We start from the raw sequence: 24,315 nt of genomic DNA, 5'->3' as shown, positions 1-24,315 counted from the left end.
CAACCTTTCTTTGGAAAAACAGGTCTTGTCGTGGAAGAATTCAGATGATATTCGCTGAAGAATGCATTTTAAATGGCATTGATAGAGCATTTTTATCTGATTCTCAAAGATATAATTGTCTTCCTAGGGTGGATTTTTGCGTAATTTCATGCGATCTTACTGATTTGGCTAAAATTTCCTGAAATAAAAATGGTCTATAATTGAATAAATTAAGTTAATATCCTTGGAAAAAGTCAATTTTAATGTTGAACATGTATTTTTTGGGGTTTTTTAAAATAATAATTCCAAAGAAACTGCGGGAGATGCCGCAACAGTAACTTTTAACGGAGTCATACGCTAATGTGCATTTCAATGCAACAATTTCAGAGTGTAAAAATCATTCGCCTTGACTGGGATTCGAACCCAGATCCCTCAATATCCGGTCGAGTGCTTTAGCCACTTAAGCTACCGAGGCGTCGAAATTTCTGGGGCTTTTAAAGGAACTAGATGTTGTTTCAAAAATAATTTCAGAGTTTAAGAGGACGCCTCGGTAGCTTAAGTGGCTAAAGCACTCGACCGGATATTGAGGGATCTGGGTTCGAATCCCAGTCAAGGCGAATGATTTTTACACTCTGAAATTGTTGCAATGATTTCGGCTGTCTAACTAGACTGTTCACTTGGCTAATTAAGGCCATTTGAATCATTAAACTAACCTAGAGAGTTAAACCGAATAGTAATAGATGTTCCTGATAGAGAATGGTGTATATTTCAGAAAATTAAAGTCAATATTCCTTTAGACCTACCATTTTCAGGGTTGATATTTACGATTTCAAGCCAGTGAATAGTATCACTGTCTTCCTAACCTATCCAAATGGCTACTTCTACGCATTTAAGTCAATAGGCTAACCTTTTCCTTCAAGAAAGACAGTTTTAGACAGCTTTATTTGGAAAATTTGTGATAAAATTGTTGGAAAAACTCAATGTTGTTGTACTATGTCGTGGTTATCGAGTTTTTAAACGGACTAGCTGTCTTGTTAGACTGTCTAATCGTCTATTTATTGATAATTCAACCATTAAGTCACCTAACTTACGAGAAAGAAGTGTATATATGTATTATTTAAGATGATATTCGGGTAAAAATCAATTTAACTGTTGAAATCTCGTGTTTTTTGGGTCTTTAAATGATCTGGTTGTCTTACTTAGACTGTCTAATTGGCTGTTTCTAGCTATTTTAGCCAATTAAGTAACCTTTTCTTGAGATAAACCAGTTTATACTTGCAATATGCACTCAAAAAAAGTGTAAAAAGTCCATCTAAGTGTAAAATTATGTAGTTTTTGGGTTTTAAAATGGTCTGGCTGTCCTACTAAACTGTATATTAGTCTACAGATTGCTGCTTTAGCCACTTGGGTGACATTTCTTAAGAGAAAATAGTTTAAATCTGCAATATTTCACATGATACTCTTGGAAAATTTCAATTTGAGTGCTACGTCTTGAAGTTTTAGAGTATCTTGATGGGCTGGCTGTCTGACTAGACGGTCTATTTGGCTATTAATTGATATTACACCCATTTGGTTAAAATTTTTTCCCCGTGAGCCATTTCTTCATCTTAGGGAATAAAAAAAAGGCGCAGTGAGCCAGATCGGGGGAATACGGGGGGGGTTCGGCAGCAATTCATAACGTAGTTCATGCAGTTTGATGGCGACAACTCCGGGATCAGCTTGTTGTCCACCGTGAGCAATCGCGGCACCCATCGGGACGACAATTATCTCATTTTGCCAATCTATTCATGTAATAAAATATTAATTGCCGTTCCGGTCGACACACCTCCCACGGCCTCTGCTACTTCGCGCACTTCCGTTCGTCGATCAGCGAGAATCATGGCGTGGACTTTTTGAATGATTTCCTCGGTAACCACGTCTGCCGGGCGTCCTGGTCGCTCCTCATCAAAAACAGATGTCCGCCCACGTTTAAATTCGTCGAACTAATATCTAACTGTGGTCTTAGATGGCGTGAAGTGAAGTGTCCCCATCCAACAGCATCCAACTTTGCTTTCATCTCCTCTCATTTCTTCCCAATCCAAAAACAAAACAAAAAGTGAATCACCTAACTATACTGCTGTCTTTTTCCATCTTCAAGCGATAATCACGGAAAACACGCCTTACACTCTAATGGCTGACAAATCCAAACTAACCTCTAAATTGGTCTGAAATTTGTTTCACCTTCGTATGATAGATGGCAGCACATGATGATAGCATAGACTTCCCTTAGGAATGCCCTTTGTCGTCATACACGGGTACCTATTGAACCACCCTCGTATGTGTGCGTGTATATATATATATATATATATATATATATATATATATATATATATATATATATATATATATATATATATATATACATATACATATATATATACATATATATATACATATATATATATACAGAAACAGATATAAGAAAAGGGATAGGAACATAAATAAAGGACGAACACAATAAAGGTAGGGAAGGCGGAATCGAACGGATCACAAGAGTAAAAATATTTCCTCTTTATTTGTGTTCCTATCCCTTTTCCTTATATCTGTTTCTGAATATATGAGTATTTATTCGCCGTTTGGCGGGATTTCGTGTTTGAATGTGTATTTGGCCAATGTGGCTCATCTCTTTCTTCTGGCTATGCGTGCCACGAAACGCACTGTTCCTTTCCTGTATGATGTTGTATGAATTCTAACCCACTGTCCTTTCCTTTCCTTGTGTATTGTCTATTTCTCCTTTGGTGGGTGAAACAGTCCCCTGACGCCATCTCTTGGCTAAAGAATCGGGGCGCTTGACGACATATTAGACCCACGGATCTCAGGGTGAAATACGTTTCCTCGATAGATCAAGTGGTTAAGAGCATCCGCCCGGCAAGTGGAAAGATCCGAGGTTCGAGTCCCGGTCAAGGAATAATTTTTACTCTTGTGATCCGTTCGATTCCGCCTTCCCCACCTTTATTGTGTTCGTCCTTTATTTGTGTTCCTATCCCTTTTCCTTATATCTGTTTCTGTATATATGAGTATTTATTGGCCGTTTGGCGGGATTTCGTGTTTGAATGTGTATATATATATATATATATATATATATATATATATATATATATATATATATATATATATATATATATATATATATATATATATATATATATATACATACATATATATATATATATGTATCCATCTATATATATACACATGTAAGCCGCCTCGGGGATCCTCTTCAGGTCCGACGTAAAATTAGTTTTAATGTCCGCAATTGAGTCGAATCGGTGCCCTGTCAAGGTTTATTTTAACTTTGGAAACATAAATAAAGTTGTAATAAACTCTGTGCCGGCATTGGCTCGATCAAGGAGTTCCTTAATTGTCTGACAGAATCCGAAAACTGATATTCACTTCCTAGGCAAACTCACTAACAGTCAAAAAGCCGTTTGCCCGCACCAAATCGTACACAAATTAGAGAAATGGTAGGTGTCTGTCCATAGATCTGTCCTGAGGTTATCCCCGATTCAAAAACAATTGAAATTGGATCACCCGCATGTTTTTGTTTAAATCACTCAAAGTTAAAATCGTTTCAAAACCTTTTGAAAACATCCCGCAACCATTAAAAACTACACAAATTAGAAGCAGTTGAAATTCTAATTTGATAATCCGTATTTATTTACGCGATCGCAAGCAATTGAGAGAAGATATAGCCGTTAAAAACATATTTATACACATTCCCGCAGCGAACCGACTCGCCATTGGTAAACAAACTCGTATCCATGGTAACTCCTCTTTAAATGGCTTAACTGAATGGCGCATCGTAAATAATTCGTAAGTTTTATTCGATATTTCAACCAAAATTCAAATGAAATAAGTAATATTATTGATGTAATAAGAAAGATTAATGTATTAACTACGTTTTGATGTAAATAACACGCTTGTAGACGAACTAATTCGTATTTTAATGAGCAAAATAAAATTGTCTGTTACTCCAACACGTGATATATTTGTTTGTGTTTTACAATTCAGCTGTTTTTACACTTGAATCAACTCAATTTATGTAATATTCAAGATGTATTAAGCTAATTACTTGATAAATAGACTTATATTTCGAATTTATAACGTATATATGATTCAAACAAGTCTACAAATGTGACGATATTACGATGTGGTAAAAATATGGTGACCGTATTTGGTATAATATTAGGTTTTAGATCAAAATATCGTACTATATCATAGAAATAAACTCTTGTAAGTGTAGATATGATGTAAAATACCACGTAAATGGATATAAAATACGATTTAATGCAGTGTAGATAAAATACGATAGTGGATTAACGCGTTCAATCAAATATTTCCCGCTAATTACGCAAATAATTCGACAAGAACACGGTTTCACCGTAACTAAACACACTTTACGTCAAACTATTATGTTTATAAACGAAAATGCGATCTCTAAGCATTGAAAATACCGCTTTCTTACGACTACAAAAATTTAAAAATAACCCTAAAGAATAAACTTAACACAACATAACTAAAGTCCACTCCACGAAAACACATACCATTATCTCCCCTTTCCACCTGAAATTTAAAATCATTTGAAATATATCTCTTTCAGGGGTCTATATATTAAGAAGCCAGCTTTAGAAACGTCATTCCATTTGAGAATCTTCCCCGCCTAATTCCCGAAATACATTCGTGACCCAATGATTAAAAACCTCCGGAACACTTAATAAAAATATTTTTTTCGGAATGAAAAAGAAATGAAGAAACCGGCCCCGACCGACAAAACATATCTTCTGCGCATCATGACGATAACGCCCCCGTTGCCACGACAACGCTCCCCCCTCCCCCCCGACCAAGATGGACGCCGCGCGCTTTGCTCGTGATAAATTACGTCCTTTTGAATACGGTCTGGTTCGGAAAAAGGAAAAAAAACATTGGAGAGGGATAGAGAGAGAGGGAATTAGTGGAGAAAATTGAAAAAATAGTATATCAGTAGTGATTTGTTTATATATATATATATATAAATACATATATATATATATACATAAAATATATGTATATATATTGAAATATATGTCTGTATATATATAAACTTTTAATATTAATTAAAAAATAAATTAAAATTAAAACATTTATGCATGTGTATATATATATATATATATATATAATTATCAGGCAATCCACCGGTTAAGTTAGGTTTTTGGATGTACACGACTACCAAATAAATACCTTGTCTCTCTCTCCCAACAAAAGACAAAATCCAGCATCCTACTCTACTATATATCCTAGTCCATCTTAATCTCCGAGTACTTCCTTCCTCCCATCATACATCCCTATCTAAGATACATCCCTATCTATCACCTATTCTTATCCCTACTTACTCCTAATGCCATTAACATTCTCCCCTCTCTATTTATTATACAGTCTTCTTCTTCAACATCCATTCACTATTAATGCCGATCAATCAATCCAATCTCTTCCAATCCATATCTTTCTTCTCCTTGCCTTTCTCCTCCTCCTTAGTAGTGATAATATCTCCAAAACAAACCCCTCTCTCTCTCTCTCCTCGCCTTTCTTAACCATAGATGCCTAGTGCTCTATACTATACTTCCTCATTCCTTCTTTCTGTCCATTCGATCCATCCTTCCCTCTCCACACACACACCCATATCAATATATATATATATATATATATATATATATATATATATATATATATCAATTGATGAGCCTCCAGCCTACGTCTATCCTCCTGCTTTGATGACCACGTTTCCATAGCCACACACATAAATACTGACGCAATTTTTCTCCTTACGTCCCTATTACTTACTCTTCATACCATCTTTGGTCCTAATAACACTTTCAGAGATACGTTTAAACAGTTCTACCTGCTCTAGTTTAATTTCCCGCCTATTTTAATGTTTAGCTTCGCCTTTTTCTTCCTGGAAAATCGCATATACTTTGTTTTATGTCCCGCTATAAGGGAATAATGTTGTCCACCCCATCCACGGCCTTATATATATATATATATATATATATATATATATATATATATATATATATATATATATATACATATATATGCGTATATATATATACGCATATATATACACATATATATGTATATACACACACATATATAATATATATATACGCATATATATATATATATATATACACATATAATATATATTTATATATATATATATATATATATATATATATATACATTTGATTTCATCACCCTCGTAATGGCCTTTTTACTATCTCATCGTGAAGGAGTGTTTTCCATGGACCACTTATAAGCTATCTTCATCCACTTAGATCATTATAATCCCTCCTCATCTATGTACGTAGGTAGGTGTCTAGCCTTGCTGGTCTAAGTTCTTTACTATACAGTTCTTCTATACATTCCTTCGTTCTCTCTTGGTTCTTTCCTGTTTCAACTATTATCTTCCCAGCCTTATTTCTAACTGTAAGCATAGATCTTCCCTTCTTACTTCCCGATAGCAACATAACCTTGCCGTATAGCACGAATTTCACCCCCCTTCTGCAAACTTTCCATTTACTCACATGCAACTTGTATAAAAGCAACACCTTAGCTTATATCCTTTTTCGTGTAAGCTTGCGTGGGTGGCCGCATAAGTATCAGGACTGACATAGAGATGGCGGTAGTTGTTTAAAATATGTCGCTCTATAATAAAGTACGCATTCCATAAAGCATATGTTAGAAGATTGAAGAGGCCACGTTGTTTAGTATTCGTTTGGCAGTCTATCATTAGTGAACGTTTCCAAGTGAATTTGCGAAAATTCAGAGAATATCGGACTTCGTTACATGTGATACAGTACTATTTTTATTATTTTGAAAGGCCTCAAAGCCCCCAAACCAATATATAGTAAAAGCTGAACTGGTTTATTCTACTCTTCTGGAAGTGAGTCTCCTTCTCCTTTGTTTATACAACAATAAAATATAATACAATTGGGCAGCAGAGTTTACGAACGAGGCCGTACGAGCTGTCAAAGACGAGAACATCGCTATTGGGGTCGACTGAATGAGGTGACGACTCAAAGAAACGGTGAAGAAAATTCACAAAGCAATACTGGATGATGGTCGACTGAAAGTGCACGAGCTAGCAGACATGGTAGGCATTTCAAAAAGTGCGGTACATCGGGTATTAACTGAAAATTTGGACATGAGAAAGCCGTGTGCAAGGTGGGCGCCGCGTTTGCTCAGGCTCGAGCAAAACCAGTGTCGTGAAGATGTTTCAATTGAGTGGTGTTTAGCAAAGTTTCACAGCAGAAACGTAGCATTTTAGCACCGTTTCGTAACCATGGATGAAACATGGATCCATTTCTACACACCCGAGACGAAAGAACAATCAGAACAATGGATTTTAAAAGGGAGAACCGACTCCAAAGAAGGCGAAGACCGTTTCATCTGCAGGAAAGGTATCAATTGAGTGTTTAGCAAATTTCACAGCAACAATGAGGAGTTTTTATGCAGTTTCATAAACATGGATGGAACATGGGTCGATTACTTCAAACCCGAGACGAAAGAACAATCAAAACAATGGATTTTAAAAGGGAGAACCGACTCCAAAGAAGGCGAAGACTGTTTCATCTGCAGGCAAGGTCATTGGTGTCGGTTTTTTGGGATGTACGTGGGATAATTTGCATTGACTATCTTAGAAAAAGAAAAAACTATCAACAGCAAGTATTATGCGAACTTATTGCAACGTTTAAAGCGAAGAAATCAAGCAAAAGTGACCGCATTTGGCTCTGGAAGAAAGTGTTATTTCATCAAGACAATTCACCAGCTTAAAAATCCTTCATTTCAATGTCCAAAATTCATGAATTAAAGTTTAAAATTGCTACCTTATACACCCTATTCGTCAGATTTATCGCCCCCCTCATACTATTATCTGTTTTCGAAACTTAAAAAAATGGTTTCTGTGGTCAATGATTCTCCAACGAATGAAGAAATGATGTCCGGCAGAGTTAATGACCATTTTTGGAAGAGCAAGACAGTTCTAATTATTATAAAAATAATCGAATTCATTGGGAATCGCTGTAAAAGAGTGTGTATAGAACTAAAAGCGGATTATGTTGGAAAAAAATATATTTTCATCAAAGTTTTTGGTGTTTTCTATGCTGGGTCGGGTACTTATGGGATTACCCTCAAATATACACACATATTTAAATTAATCAAGGTTATAATATACAAACGGATACATCACTCATGTGGCAAAAGCTTGCAAAAATTTGAAGAAACGTCACGCTGGTCTGAAAAGATATTCCCAACCTTTGAAGAAGTCCCTACCAGCAGTTAAGGGCTATTTTCAGATACAAGACCGTAATTATTATAAATAATAGGGCATTTAATTTATAGAATATCGCTGGGAAAGGTTTATATACAGCGGAAATGACATTTTATTCAAATATAAATATATACATATACTTAATACCCCGCAAGCCACCGCAAGGGCGTGTGGCGGGGGTTGTTAGGACACCACACGTAATTAGGGAAGATTAATTTCAAATTGTTCTGGGGAAAGAATGAGTATTTGTAATGGAATCTATCTCCCTTTTCTTATTATCTTTGTGGTCTGATAAACCTACGTAGTGTGCGGCCATATTAATAATTCCTTTAGTAATATCATCCTTATAAACTCGTTTGTTCTGAACCTTTCTAAGAGTCTAAGTCACGCTTGTTTTCTTCCTATCTCAAGTGGTTCCCAACCTAAATCCCCTAAGAGACCTGTCACACTTGTGTTCTCATTATTATAACATTTTTCTTACGAATCTTGCGGATTTTCTCTGATCTTTGACAAAATTATTTAATTTTCCCTGGATTGAGAGTTTGCGAGTGGTATAAAAGCGTTTCGATGATGTTCGCGAAGACGTTAGAAGATGAAGAATGCCCCAGGAAATCATTAAACCGATGAAAACGTGGAATGAAAGAGAGAAAACATTTTTTCTCTAAATATGTTTTGGTGTTTCTTCCTCGCGTGGGGTCGGGTACTTTTGGGACCACCCCCTTACGTTGAATTCGCAAAAGAGATCTCTCCAGACTCCATAGGAACCATGGAAACGTATCCTGCGGACCTATAGGAACGCAGTTTTGGTTTCCCCATGGGCTTCTACGCAAACGCGCGACCAGATCAATACTTTGGAGTGCTTCAGCGGGTGTGGGGTACTCAGAATGGTTTAGGTGGGGGTGGAAGGGTACTTAACCCTCCTCCCCCCTCTCCCCAGGGGTCTCTCCCACGCACCCTTCTCTTCCAAACACCCCCCTCCCTGGCCACGCCCACAAACAGGGTCGTTTGTCAAAGGGAAAGTTAGCGTCGTATGGGAAGGGTCCCGCAGGGTTCCTGTTAGGGGCCAGCTCACTTCTCCGATGGTTCTGGTTCGGTCGTGGGTGCTCAGGTTTGGGTTTGGTTGGTGCTCGGTACGTAAGGGTTGGTTTGGTGTCCAATTCATTCCTCAGAATCAACTTATAGATGGATGGATAGGTTGTTAGAGGTGTTTATTTGGGCGAAATTGAGACCCAATGGGCTGAAATTCGTCTTCCATTCAAACCGACGACGTAATTGTATTATATTAAGGATAAAATTCATGATTATATATAAAACCATAAACACAGTAATCAACCAGAAGGTCAGTTTGGTAGGTGATGGCAGAGTTCACCCAGTACTAAGGCCGATGGCGTGTGAAATTAACACATCACGGTAATTAGGGGGGCCAGTTCCGTTCCCTGTGCCAGTTATGGTTTCCCTGGAAGATCTGGTACTATCCGAAAACTCACATAGCTTGGGTGGAGCTGCAGGTGCCCAGAGTGCCTTGCCCAGGAATCGAACCCGGGACCCTCTGGTCAGAAGTCCAACGCTCTATCCCCTGGACTACCAACACACACACACACATATATACAAATATATATATATATATATATATATATATATATATATATATATATATATATATATATATATATATATATATATATATATATTAAGGTAATCTATTGGTTAAGGTAGGTTTTTGGATGGACACAGCAACCAAAATAAATATTTTGTGACTCCTAGCAAAATCCAGAATCCTACTTTATATCAGGTCCCTCTTCATCTCTGAGCACTTCCTTCCTCCCTTCATCCCCTATCCAAGACATCCCTATCTCCTGTTCCCTCCCTTTCCTCGTCTGCCATTAACATTCTCCCCTCTGTTACAGTCTTCAACATCCCACTATTGCCGTTCAATACCCCCTTCATCCACTTTTCCTGCCTCCTCCTTAGTAATATCTCCCAACAAACCCCTCTCTTCGCCCACCATACCAAGTACTTCCTCATTTGTTTCCCTTCATTCGGTCCATTTCACCTTCTCCATTCTTCTCCACACCCACATATCTACAATAGCCTCCAGTCTACGTCTATCCTCCTGCTTCAATGACCACGTTTCCATAGCCACACAGAGCTATTCTCCTTATCAAAGTTTCCTAACGAGTCTTTTCTTAATATCCTTTCTCAACGTCCCTCTCATCTTAACTCCCTCCTCCTCCTTGTCTGAAAGCCTATCAGTACATTTTGCTATATATAACGCTTTTGTGAAAGTCTCACGGATGTGAATATATATATATATATATATATATATATATAAACTCAATGTACTCATTAAGGCGAAGTATATCCGATAGGCAGTTTCCATCGCAAAACAAAGGCGTCGCACTCCCGCGCAGTCTCTTAACCGACGCCACTTCTAATAAGGAAGGAGATAATTGGATGAAATGTTTCCAATTTAATCTTTCCAATTACTTGATGCGATAAACAGATGAGTGGCGAAATTGACCCCCTTATTGCATCGACGGAAGGATATTGAATTGAGCGCTCATTGGAGAAATTAGTCCCATTTTCAAGAGCGGATGCAAGGCGGGATGTCTGGACAACGCCAGATAAGAGCCATCGTCCCTTGAAGTAATTTAACTCCTTGTAAGTGGACGGATATCGAAGAACTCGGGAGAACATTAAGTATTAAGATAGGAGTCTAAGAGTTGTAATTTCTTATATTAAAGTATGCTTCTCTGTTCTAATAATACGCGAACTTAGGCCATCGAAAACTTTATATAGTTATAAAACATAGTCTTCTATACACATATCAATGATTTTGTTATCTACACGTTCTTCAAAGTACTCTCTCCGCCAATGTGTAGTAATGGCTATCTATGCCTTCTTCTTATTATTATTATTATTATTATTATTATATATTCCATCTTCTTCTTAATATATATTCATTTCCATTGTTTAAAAATAAAGCACCCTCCTTCTTTTGGAAGTCCTCCTCTTATTTAAAGGCAGTTCAGTTCTTATTATATATAAATGCATATGTATAAACTTGGTGCCCTGCTTAAATCCGGAAAAATTCCAATCATCATTTCTATGCAATATCGTAGTTCCACTGGAGGTCGCGATAGGCGTTCTTTGTAAGTTACACGATGCATCTAGCAAACAGTCATAATAACCTCTCAAAAGCGCCGATATATATATATATATATATATATATATATATATATATATATATATATATATATATATATATATATATATATATATATATATGTATATGTATATGTATATGTATATGTATATGTATATGTGTATATATATATATATATATATATATATATATAAACATGAAGATTAAATCCCTTTACCGAAATTAATGGTTTTTTCAATTTTTATCAATGACGTGTGTCTGTGGAATTAAAAAGCTATTTATTTCGTTAAAATATTCCTTACTGGGCACAATATTTTACTTCTGTTGAGTGTTTATTAGTTCGTAATTGATAATTGATAGATTTAATATATCCTACGTTTGCATATTTGTTTAAATATTAAAATTTATTATAATTACCGCATGCTTTGAGAACTTTGTCGTGTTACACGTGCGGATTCCGTCCTTCTTTTGTTTTAATCCTCGCCAACGTGCCCTTCTGAAAGCGTATTTCGCGTTTTAATTTTTTAAACAATTTTTGTTCGATATTTTCAAATTTTATTGCGGAACGAGGCAGTCAACTGTTTCAGCGAACGGGTTGACTGTTTCCCGCCAGTTTTTCCCTCCGAAAAGTTGATTATTTTCCAAGTGTGAGAGTTTTCCTTACGAAAAGGAGAGTTGATTATCAGAACGGCGTTCATAATTTCTTTGAAATCGTTTCTAAACCTTCCTTCCGTCCATCTTTCCCTCGGTTTCCCATTAATTGGAATCAAATGCGTTTCAATATCCCTCTTAACCTGCTCCGAGATTATTATTTTTTTCCGGTTTTTTTTGTTAAGCGTTCCATCCTTTTACTCGGGGATGAGAATTATATCTTCGTTGAAGAAATTCTACCCAAGTTTCCCATTATATATATCCCCTTCCCTCCCAACACAACCAAACTCAAGCTATAATGGCGACCATAATTACTTCGCCCGATCCAATATCCCCGAAAACCAATTTTTTTAAACCTTTTTAATTTCCAACTGCGCTCAATTTTTTTCATTCTTCTCTTGTTTTTTTTTACTGTTTCCTTTTTCGCCCGACAGCCTTCTTTTATTTCGTCCGTCACCTATTTCATGTCGCGTCCATTCTCGCGCGTCTGTTTTCGTTCTTATTTTGTTTATTATTAAAATCTCGTCTCCTAATGTTTTATTTTCTTAATAGTTTATTCTACATACATTAGTTCTATGCAATTTTACCACTTAAAAAAGATAGCTACCTTATCTCCATTTACGTCATTCCAACAACGTCGTATTGCGTTTCAATGCAACAATTTTTGAGTGTAAAAATTAATCGCCTTGACCGGGGTTCGAACTCGGATCCCTTTCAAATGTCCTGTCGATTTCTTTAGCCAGTTATGCTATCGAGGCGTCATGTTGAACTCTGTTGAAATTTCGGTTGCTTTTTAAAGGACCAAGTTGCTTTGACGATATACCGTACATACAATGTCACAGACAGTCGGGGAGATCCACGAATATCATCTGAAACATTCCAAATATATTCTTGATTCTCTCGAGAGGTGTTATCGAAGTGGCTAAAAATAACAAAAAAATAGCCAAATAGACAGTCTAGTAAGACAGCCAGACCAGTTACTCCCACAAAAACCACAATATCAACACTAAAACTGACTTTTCAATGTATATTACCCTAATTATTCCAACTATAGACCTATCTTTTGCAGTGATGGTTCGCCAAATGTGTAAAAAAGCAAGAAATTATGCAAAAACCCGTCTAGGAAGACTGCCAGACTATTGAAAGACCCAAAAACTACAAGATATTAACACTTAAATTGAAATTTTTTGCGAATATCATATTAATTATTCAAAATATATTATTGTCCTCTCTAGAAGGTTTACGCAAGTGGCTTGATTATCGATAAATAGACAGGAAGACAGCCTAGTAAGGCAACCAGACCATTCAAAAGACTTTAAAAAACCACGTGATTTTTCACTAAAATTGAGTTATTCCACGAATGTCATTTTAAATATATCAAATACACACTTATTTATTTCAAGAATAATCACCCAATTGGCTAAAATAACAATAAATACAATTAAGCCAATCACACCATTCAAGGACACAAAAACAACAATTGGAACGGTATTTTTAAGTAAATATTGCTTATAAAATTGATTTTGAGGTCTAAAAAGATCGTTAGAGGATTTATAAACTGTAAAAACATGTTTTCTTATACTTTATACCATTCAAAGCCCTAAAAAACACGATATTTTACGCACAAGATCACTTTTTCCACGAATATCACCTTAAATATTTCAAAAGCACACTTAATTCTCTCAAAAATAATCATTCAAATGGTTTATATGATAATAACTAGCAATGAAGACTGCCTATTAAGACAGCTAGACCAAAATCCGAAGAAACTATGGGAGATGCCGCCATTGTAACTTTTTTTGACGGACTAATCTGCTACTTATACATTTAAATGCAACAATTTCAGATTGTAAAAATAATTCGCCTTTGACCGAGATTCGAACCCGGATCCCTCTCAAATGTAATATCGTAATTCTTTCTTATCTATATTCTTTTTGTCTCTTTCGTCACTCTGTTTTTATATTTCGTCTATCTATTGTTTTTCTTTCCTTTCGGTTTTCATCATTCACTTGTTTAACTAATTCGTCGTTAAATTTTTCTTCTAACCTCTCCGTGAAACCGTCTATTTTTCGCATTTCGTTTCACTTTTATTATTTTATTTCAAATTTCGAATTTTAATTCCCGCCAAATAATTTCCACATATAAATTTTATCTCGGATATTAATATTATTATTTTTTATCATTTTTGCAAGGTATTCGTTCTTTATTTTTTGCTGATGGAACGTATATGAAATTACTTTAAGACGTTTTAAAAAATTAAAAGGAATATAAGGAGAACTGTCTTCACGATAAGAAAACCATCAAAAAAACCGTTTAAACACCAATCGCCTCTCCCCAAGCCGGGAAAAACCGTTTAGGACGCATAAAAAATTGTTAAAAACCGGAAAAAACATCCAGTACCACTTAAAGAAACGACTGATTGCCTATTTTTTGTGTTATGACAAGCGTTCGACTTCGGTAGACGATGTAATTATGAGAAATTGCTTTCCATAACCATTCCCACACAACCCTTGCGCCTATCAGAGGAATTATAACCACTTTACCGACCAATTTCTCATATCCAGGGACGAAAATATACCAAAAAAAAGGCCTAACAACGAAATTAAAAATAATTCTCTCAAGAAAACATTATTATATTATGATAAACTCATTTAAGGAAGGCGTCCTTAGAAAAATCTTCAATTTCCAATACGAAAGACGAAGAAAATTGTATCTATCCAATAAAGACACTAAAATTATCGACCTATTATGATTTCCTGAGTGAATTTAAGGATTTAAAATAAACACTAGCGATATATATCACGACAGAAAAATTTAATAAAATATTAATACTCTCTTCTAAGATTATAATCTTATTTTATATCATTTCGTAAGATTTCTGCCTTCACGTAAGAGGAGTTAAAGACATCTATCAGATGCAGAAACACCATTTTAATTCGAAATTTATCAAAATTCAATATTAATCAACACAAAAACCATTTATTTCATCCTTAATCAATACTTAAACCGACAAAATCTTTTTCTAATGTTCATTTAAAATACATTTTGGGTGGTAAAAAGGTTTACATGGACATTAAACGTCTATTTAGACTTTTATTACGATAATTCACAAGTCAAAAAATGTTGTTTTCAACTAAGAAAAACATAAAATAACGATATTCTAATTGAATAGACAAGTTTTAATTGCGTCCTAAAGGATAAAAATAGCACCCGAACAAAGATGACCACGTTTGTAATTCGTGTTTTAAGATTTATTCGGTTTTAAGTTAAAAAATTATGTTGGTTTAAACGTGGACGAGAAAATATTATGTTTTCTGAAAATGTAAAAAGAAAAAGGCATCATAATATCATTGCATAAGATCATGATTTAAGGAATTTAAAGTTTATACGAATGTAAGATATAAACTTCAAAAATATATTACGTCAAACAGATACGGTAGGATTATATTTCTTATGACTACGCAGACAGACAGACCATTAAAAATGGCCCAGGAATCGAACCCGAGACCCTCCGATCAGCAGTCCAACGCTCTCTTCATGGACTGAGCCAACAATATGTTTATATATATATATATATATATATATATATATATATATATATATATATATATATATACATACACAAACACAGGGACACATATCTGGCGACCGATATGGATTGCAATATCAGTATCGGAAATTCCCACTACCACGAATTTAGTCCAAAAATGAGGTCGAAAACTGATTTGACCGAAGGTTTTCGCGGAGGCATTACGCACCGTAAGACACGTCGCCCTCCGATACGAAAACAAATGAATCCACTCAACGCGTATCCATCGAAAAAACGATATAATGACAGGGAAGTCGGGAAAGATTAAATGAAAACCGACTTCCATTCCAGCGAACTCAGCACATTACCAGGATTCAATTAAGGGTTCAATTGAGACTTTGTAATTATCCTACTGGGATAAGTGATTGGGTATTTGAAGATTTTTTTTTCAAATTATGTTTTCCTATCCTTTCGTGAGAAAGGGTAAAAAAATAATATTGGGTGATCGGACGGAAATGAAACGTGCGCTTGGTGAGTTTCGTTTTTTTTTCTTCCTCTACTTCCAAGAACAACCGAGAGATCGGCGCCACTTCCATCAAAAGAGATTAGGGTCTCGGAAACGTGAAGGAATTTTTCAATTTAAAACCGCCAGGTGGTGCTGGGAGCGGGAAAAGGTAGACGCTATATATATATATATATATATATATATATATATATATATATATATATATATATATATATATACCTTAACCATTAGAATACCTTAACAATGTATATATAAATGTATATATATATATATATATATATATATATATATATATACATTGTTAAGGTACTCTAATGGTTAAGGTAGGTTTTTGGATGGACACAGCTACCAAATAATAACAAAACACAATATCCAGCATCCTACACTACATCTTCAAGTCCCTCTTCATCTCTGAGTGCTTCCTTCCTCCCTCCATCTCCTATCCAAGACATCCAATCCTGTTCCTTCCCTTTCCTCATCTGCCATTGACATTCTCCCCTCTATTACAGTCTTCAACATCCCACTCTTGCCTGTCAATACCCCCTTCATCCATTCTTCATCTGCCTCATCCTTAATAATATCTCCTAACAAAACCCTCTCTTCGCCCACCATACCAATTACTTCCTCATTTGTTTTCTTCTCTGTCCATTTGCCTTCTCTATTATTCTCTACACCCACATATCTACAATAGCCTCCAGTCTACGTCTATCCTCCGGCTTCAATGACCACGTTTCCACGCCGTTCATTGCTAAGCTCCATATGAAAGTCTTCTAACGAGTCTTTTCCTCATATCCTTACTCAACGTACCTGTTATCAATTCCCTCCTCCTTGCGAAAGCCTCTTTGCCTAGCGCAATTCTTCTCCTTACGCCCCTACTACTTTGGCCCCTATCCAATATATTCATATTTTCTGCTGATTACTCATTAGTTTTTCCCAATTTACTCTATCAAACGCTTTTTCGAAATCTACAAAACAGGCAAATACCTCCTGATTGTGTTCTATATTCCTCTCTCGATTAATAATCTCATTACTGCAATATCATCACGCGTCCCTCTCCCCTTCCTAAACCCCAACTGATCATCCCCCAAGTAATTATTTGCCCTACTCTCTATCCTTTTGTTTATGATCCTGAGAACAACTTTAGCTGCGTGGGATATCAAACTTATTGTCCTATAGTCCTCACATGACGTGGCTTTTAGCTTTTTCGGAATAGGAACTAAAACTGATCTCACGAAGTCTTCCGGCCAGATTCCTTCCTCATTAATACTACGAATCAGCCCATGTAGCCTCTTTCTCCCACATTTTCGTGAGCATTTCAGTAGTTCCGCTAAGGGAATGTTATCCACCCCCACGCCCTTATTTAGTTTCATCTCCCTTAATACCCTTTCTATCTCATTGTCTAGTATGCCTGGACCTAAGCTGTCTTCCTCTACGTCATGTTCCTTTCCTATGTCTAACTTTGTTGGTCTGAGTTCTTTACTATATAGTTCTTCTATATATTTCTTCCATCTCTCTTGGATCTTCCCTGCGTCAATTATTACCTTACCTGCCTTATCTGTAACTGCTATCGTTGATCTCCCTTTCTTACTTCCCGATAAAGATTTAACTTTGCTGTACAGCGCAGCAATTTTAAACCTCTGCAAACTTTTCATATCGTATATATATATATATATATATATATATATATATATATATATATATATATATATATATACATATATATATATATATATATATATATATATATATATATATATATATATATATACATACACACACAGGCATTCAAACACGAAATCCCGTCAAACGGCAACCAAATACTCATTTATATAGAAACAGGTATAAGGAAAAGGGATAGGAACACACATAAAGATTCCGCCTTCCCCACCTCTCCTGTGTTCGTCCTTCGTATGTGTTCCTATCCCTTTTCCTTTTTTCTTTATATATATATATATATACATATATGTACATATATATATATATATATATATAGCATGCTATACATATATATATTTATATAGTATCGCGTGATGTGTTGATTTCAGAAGACGTATTTGGTTTAAAAATGTGTATTTGCATAATCTACATATATGGTAGCGTATTGGCACAAATATTGACAGGCCAATGATATTGACAGTGACATTAAACTCAAGCACACTATGGTTATTATATTTAAAACTGAATTAACCTGACTATTTCCTTTCCCATATGATTCAACATATCGAATCGAACTCTTAAGAACTGATTGAGAATTATTTTCTATAATATATATACCTTTCAGATTAATTAAATCGAATCCTGTTCCGTTGAAGCGTCCTTCTGAAAGATTAATAAACTTCAGTTCCATTAACTCCTGGTCTCAATCATATCCCCGTCTCCAACACCACCCCAAACGGTCAAGGCAGTTAAAGCAATTACGAGTATATCCATGGAGACCATAACCCGAACTAAACGCCGTAGCAATCATTAGCACTCCCAACCAAAATACCTTCTTCCATCCTCATTTTTAATTAACTCCCGCCAGGAGAAGGTAGAAGTCTTTACGAAGTTATCAACCTTTCTTAGAGAGAGTGTGTGAGTGGGTAAGGGAATAAATAGACCACGCAAGATAGCCCCAATTCGATATTTTTCCAATTATTATATCTTTTTTTCTTTCATTCTCCATCCATATTTCTTAAAAAAAAAGAGTTTTTAAGGGGAACAATCATCCTTTTTTTAATACGGGGAAAGAGACCAATACGAGGAGACTTTTCATCGTTTTTTAACACTTCCCCTATTAGTCCCAGGGAAGTTTCCTCGGAGGGATAATGGGGGAAGTTTATATTTTTTGGGGGTTTTTTTTTTTAATTGGAAGGAAGGGAGATCTTTTCCTATTGAAGATTGTGTGACGGAGTAAGAGTCGAAAGGTATGATAGGGGATTTTGTTTTCACGGGCAGTGGTGTACAGGTGAGAGGCTGGATTATGTTTAGTAACTCTGAATTTAATCTGTCCATTGGGATTCATTTGACCTACGTCAATGTTTAGAAGTAATTTTTGCCTATATTAATGTCATATATATATATATATATATATATATATATATATATATATATATATATATATATATATATATATATATATATATATATTTATCCTAACCGGCACAGTGTATCATAGAACTGCTTACAATGCGTGAATTTCACACGCCGTCGGGCTTAGTACTGGGTGAACTCTACCATCATTAATACGAAACCGACCTTCGGGTTGATTACTGTGTTTATGGTTTTATAATATATTATAATTATATATATAAATATGTGGGTTGCGGTAGTCCAGTGGGTAGAGCATTGGACTGCTGACCGGAGGGTTCCGGGTTCGATTCTCGGGTAAGGCACTCTGGGCACCTGCAGCTCCACCCAAGCTAAAGTGATTTTTCGGGTACCAGGTCTTCCTGGGAAACCATAACCGGCACGGGGAAAGGAACTGGCCCCCCTACACTGATGTGTGAATTTTCACACGCCGTATAGGGCTTAGTACTGGGTGATCTCTACCATCACCTATTAAACCGACCTTCGGGTTGATTACTGTGTTTATATATATATATATATAATTTAATATATATATATTTATTTATATATATATAAATAATTATATATATGTATAATATATATTATGTATATATATATATTATGTGTATATATATATATATATAAAATAAAATTATATATATGTGTGTATATATATATACATATATATATAATTAGCAGACGAACAATGACTGCTCTCCGTGAGATAGACTTCGTTGTACACAGTATTGTGTATCAAGAATTTTATTAACCGGTCATAGTCCAGTACTGTAGAATATAAATATTATTAGTGATGTAACACACTGAGGGAGGTGTTATTGGCCATAAAAATGTAACTTCAATACGTATTTCATATCTGCCATGTATTTTCTGCATCTTTCCATTCTTTTATCGTTTAATATGTCACGTTCCTTTCACCTTTATGAAATTACCATTAATTTTCGGTTAAATGGTGCATTTTATTTCTCATATTAATCTATTTGACGGTGCATTTGACAGACAATGTTGAATAGCCTCTATATCTCTATTCGAGGTACTTAAAGAAAAGTCGTAACTTGTCAAACACCGATTAATATCTCTCCTTTCAGAGAAAGGCATGAATACGAGCCGAATTTCGCCCACCCCCTTTTTCATCAATTTGGATTATATCTTCCACTCCATTTGACTCCCCCCTACCATTTGACTCCTGTTCCATTGATATCTTCCGCCCCATGTGACGCGAATGCCATTAGATATCGATCAATCGAACCTTTCGATTGGTTTGACGTGGACTGGGAAAAACAAATATATCGATCTTTGCTTACATTGGATGCTTCACTTTGATACAATGTCCCCCAATCATTATCATCACATTTAATTTAATTTTATATATATATATATATATATATATATATATATATATATATATATATATATATATATATATATATAGATATACGTATTATTTATTAGGTAATCTACCGGTTAAGGTAGGTTTAAGGGACCATTGCACACACGATCAATGTTGTATCAAGGTCAAACACAGGTGATGGGAATAGGAAGGTCTTTATAAAGGCCTTGCGTCTTAATCCGTCTAGGCGTCTTGTCTCGGACATCTTCAATAAAACACCTAATCCACTTTGAAATCTTAGACGTTTTAACTTCAGAGTTTTATCAGAGTATAAACAGCTCTCAGTGCATTTCTCAGTAGTTTCTGGATAACTTTGACCACCGAAATTCACTTAAAAAACATGATACGTTGATTAGTTTCTCCGTGAATTCGTGAATTTCCATTTTACAGACGCCAAACAGTTTTAAAAACAAGAAAGGACAATAGAAACTGTAACATAGCTGGTTTTCAATACGCACAGCTCCACGATCCGCCAAAGTAGACAGATGGCGGCTCCTCATTAGGTTACGCAGACAACTAGCGCCTAGCCTAGTGAGCGTCATTGGTCACTAGACTACACCAGTTCGTGTATTTATTGCATAGATCTCGTATATATATATATATATATATATATATATATATATATATATATATATATATATATATACATTCAAACACGAAATCCCGCCAAACGGCGAATAAATACTCATATATACAGAAACAGATATAAGGAAAAGGGATAGGAACACATATAAAGGACGAACACAATAGAGGTGGGGAAGGCGGAATCCCCCACCCACGGATCTCAGGGTAAATTGACTATCCTCGATAGCTCAAGTGGTTAAGAGCATCCGCCCGGCAAGTGGAAAGATCCGAGGTTCGAGTCCCGGTTGAGGAAATATTTTTACTCTTGTGATCCGTTCGATTCCGCCTTCCCCACCTCTATTGTGTTCGTCCTTTATATGTGTTCCTATCCCTTTTCCTTATATCTGTTTCTGTATATATGAGTATATATATATATATATATATATATATATATATATATATATATATATGTGAGTATGATCACGAAGGACCATTTCTCGTGAGTTTAACGTGTTTCCATGGATTTTAATCGAATATTTAAGTTATTATTAGCGTTAAATGTCTCGGAAAAGTTAAGAATATCATGGGTATAGCTTTTTTTAACCGTTTAAATCGAACTGTTGACCCGAAAACCGGTAATATTTTGGGTAAACATTTGATAAAGTGTTCAAATTGTTTGACTATATCATTTCCGTGCTATGTGCGTGTTTTCTTACGATGAGAATGACATCAATATTTGGAAATAAAACGAAAAACACCATGTTTCTGCCCCCAAATTGAATGAAACAATTGAATTAAGAAAAGCAAACAGCGCATCTATCCAAAACGAAGATTTTTGAGCATAGATAAACTTACGAAATGAATTTTATTTTTGAAATCGCGTCGACTTGACAAATAGATAAACGGTCATTTCCTTCCCGCGCGTCGTCGTCATGGAAACGGACCACGGAACAAACAGACCATTGTCCCGATGAAAATTGAAATACGGAAATAGATCGTTTGCCTGTTAGAGAAATTTGGAATAGATAAAATAAATAGATAGAAGTAATAATTCGCGACAGATGATGCGTGAAGCGCCACCTGGTTACCATGTCAACTCCCGCGCAAACAACACGCAAGGCTTCGCGTGTTTGCACTATCCGTGAGTCATTTGTTATGTTTTTTTTTGTTTCGGTGGCCGGCCGCCGGAAGGAGCTGTCATCGCCGGTTTGAATACATGGTACCCTCTTGACAAGGGGTTTTTGTTTGGAATTGGATTTATATTTCTTTTTCTACGTCTGTTTGTGTGTATAAAAAAGGGTTTTTCAGGGTAAATTGATATGAATCCTGGTCTGATATACCTTATTTAAGTTTTAAGGGCACATCTGTAGGTATATGTAACATCTGTCGCAGATGATACGTCAAAAAATCATGGAAAAACGAGTTTAAATAGATTTCTGATTGTTTTTAAGCCAAGATATTCTATTTAAACCAATATTACATGTCTAAAATACTTCCTTTTAGGAACCCAATTGATATTTGTGCTCAATTTAATCTCTTTAGCGAGTAATTCTTCAATTCCAACACGCAATGTCGACTTAACACCGCTTTTGTGTACGTTCAAGTTCTAGAGTCTCTTAATTTTTTTCAACAGTATCTGTGGCATGAGGAAGTTGAAAGTACTGAAGAATGTAAAAAAAACTACTATCTAATCAATCATGTATTTAAAATTAGATAAAAGTGAATAGTTTGGCCAAAATTTAACAATATATAGCATCACGACAAAGGGTTCGACCTGCTAAAGTTTTTCCGATTTTTTTCACGTTTATAATATCAACAGGAGGTCAAAATCGCTTCAGCATTTTAAACTAATAAACCTCTACTCATTTCTATATATAAATATCAATAAATACTTATGGTTATCCCACAATTTTACAATATAGACTATAAAGAATGGTGTTTAACCTCTAAAGTCTTCTAATTTTTTTACACCGAAAAAATTGCGTCAGATGAATGAAATTTTTCTCACATCTAGATTCAACCTTTTTCTTTCATAAAATGTTAATTAAAAAACATTTTTCGTGATGCTTATTTAACAATTAATTAATATATATACAGGGGTGCCGCTCCAAATAATCACTGCTGGTTGGTTTCCCCCACGTGGTCTAATACGGGATGTGTTCAAGTACTGAAGTTTTTTATTTTTTTTCTGGCGAAATATTTAAAAACAAAGAAATATAAGTATTACCACTTCGAGATACAATCTTTTACTTTTTAGCTATGTTCCTAAAATAGTATAATCTTTTATAACTCGGTCGCAATCGACAAATATGTAAAAGTGTCTCAATTGAGAAAATCTAAGATGGCGGGTGTCAACAAATTCATCATTGGAAACGTTCAGGTTCTAAAATCTTCCAATTTATTCAAGGCGAAATAATTACTTGATCGAATTCAAACTAAAACTGTATCTAGGTACATGTTTCTTCTTTACAATCATATTGCTTTGATGGCACTGTTTCCGATACTTTGGTCAAAATTGCAAATTATGTAAAACTATCCCACTTGGGGAAACTACTGGTAATATACGAGAATAGGCTGAAACTTGATGTACACAATGCTTGTATACCCCAAAAAAGGACATCCAGAAGCACTCTAGTTGGCATGTGGAAGTAACATTCCCCCAACTCAACACGCATGCTTAGGTTGGAGGTAGTTACATTGTTCATCCAGTGGTGTAGTATTTTGAGAAGCGGATGAAGTATGGAGACGTGTCTAGGTAAAACAAACAGAATGAGCTCCAGGAGCACTCCTGGTCTGGTGGCATATGGAAGTAACATTCTTCCCTCAACACGCATTTTCGAGATTAGGTCATTACATTGATCCAGTTTAGTATTTTGTTAGAAACGGATGAAGTATGGAGACGTGTTATAGTATTACAAACAGAATGAGCTCCAGAAGCACTCATTTGTCTGGTGGCACGTGGAAGTAACATTCCTCCCTCAACATGTATTTGTAGGTTTGCGTGTAGTATTTTAAGAAGCAGCGGATGTAGTATGGAGACGTGTTCTAGTGTTGTGTGATATATACCTGTATGTCAACATTTGCGAGTTTAAACAGCTTG

The 24,315-nt window shown here is 35.5% G+C and overlaps 1 non-coding gene across 1 annotated transcript; it reads left to right on the top strand.

The window, feature by feature from the left end:
• The first annotated feature begins 21,452 nt into the window (after window positions 1-21,452).
• On the top strand, window positions 21,453-21,528 carry TRNAA-GGC (transfer RNA alanine (anticodon GGC)). The gene has a single exon. It is a non-coding gene; the product is annotated as a tRNA-Ala (tRNA).
• The last annotated feature ends 2,787 nt before the right edge of the window (window positions 21,529-24,315 follow it).

This window comes from Hetaerina americana, unplaced genomic scaffold (assembly GCF_022747635.1).
Source record: "Hetaerina americana unplaced genomic scaffold, ioHetAmer1.1.p SCAF_121, whole genome shotgun sequence".
NCBI classification, from domain to species: Eukaryota; Metazoa; Arthropoda; class Insecta; order Odonata; family Calopterygidae; genus Hetaerina; species Hetaerina americana.
This window is presented reverse-complemented; position numbering and strand designations above follow the sequence as displayed.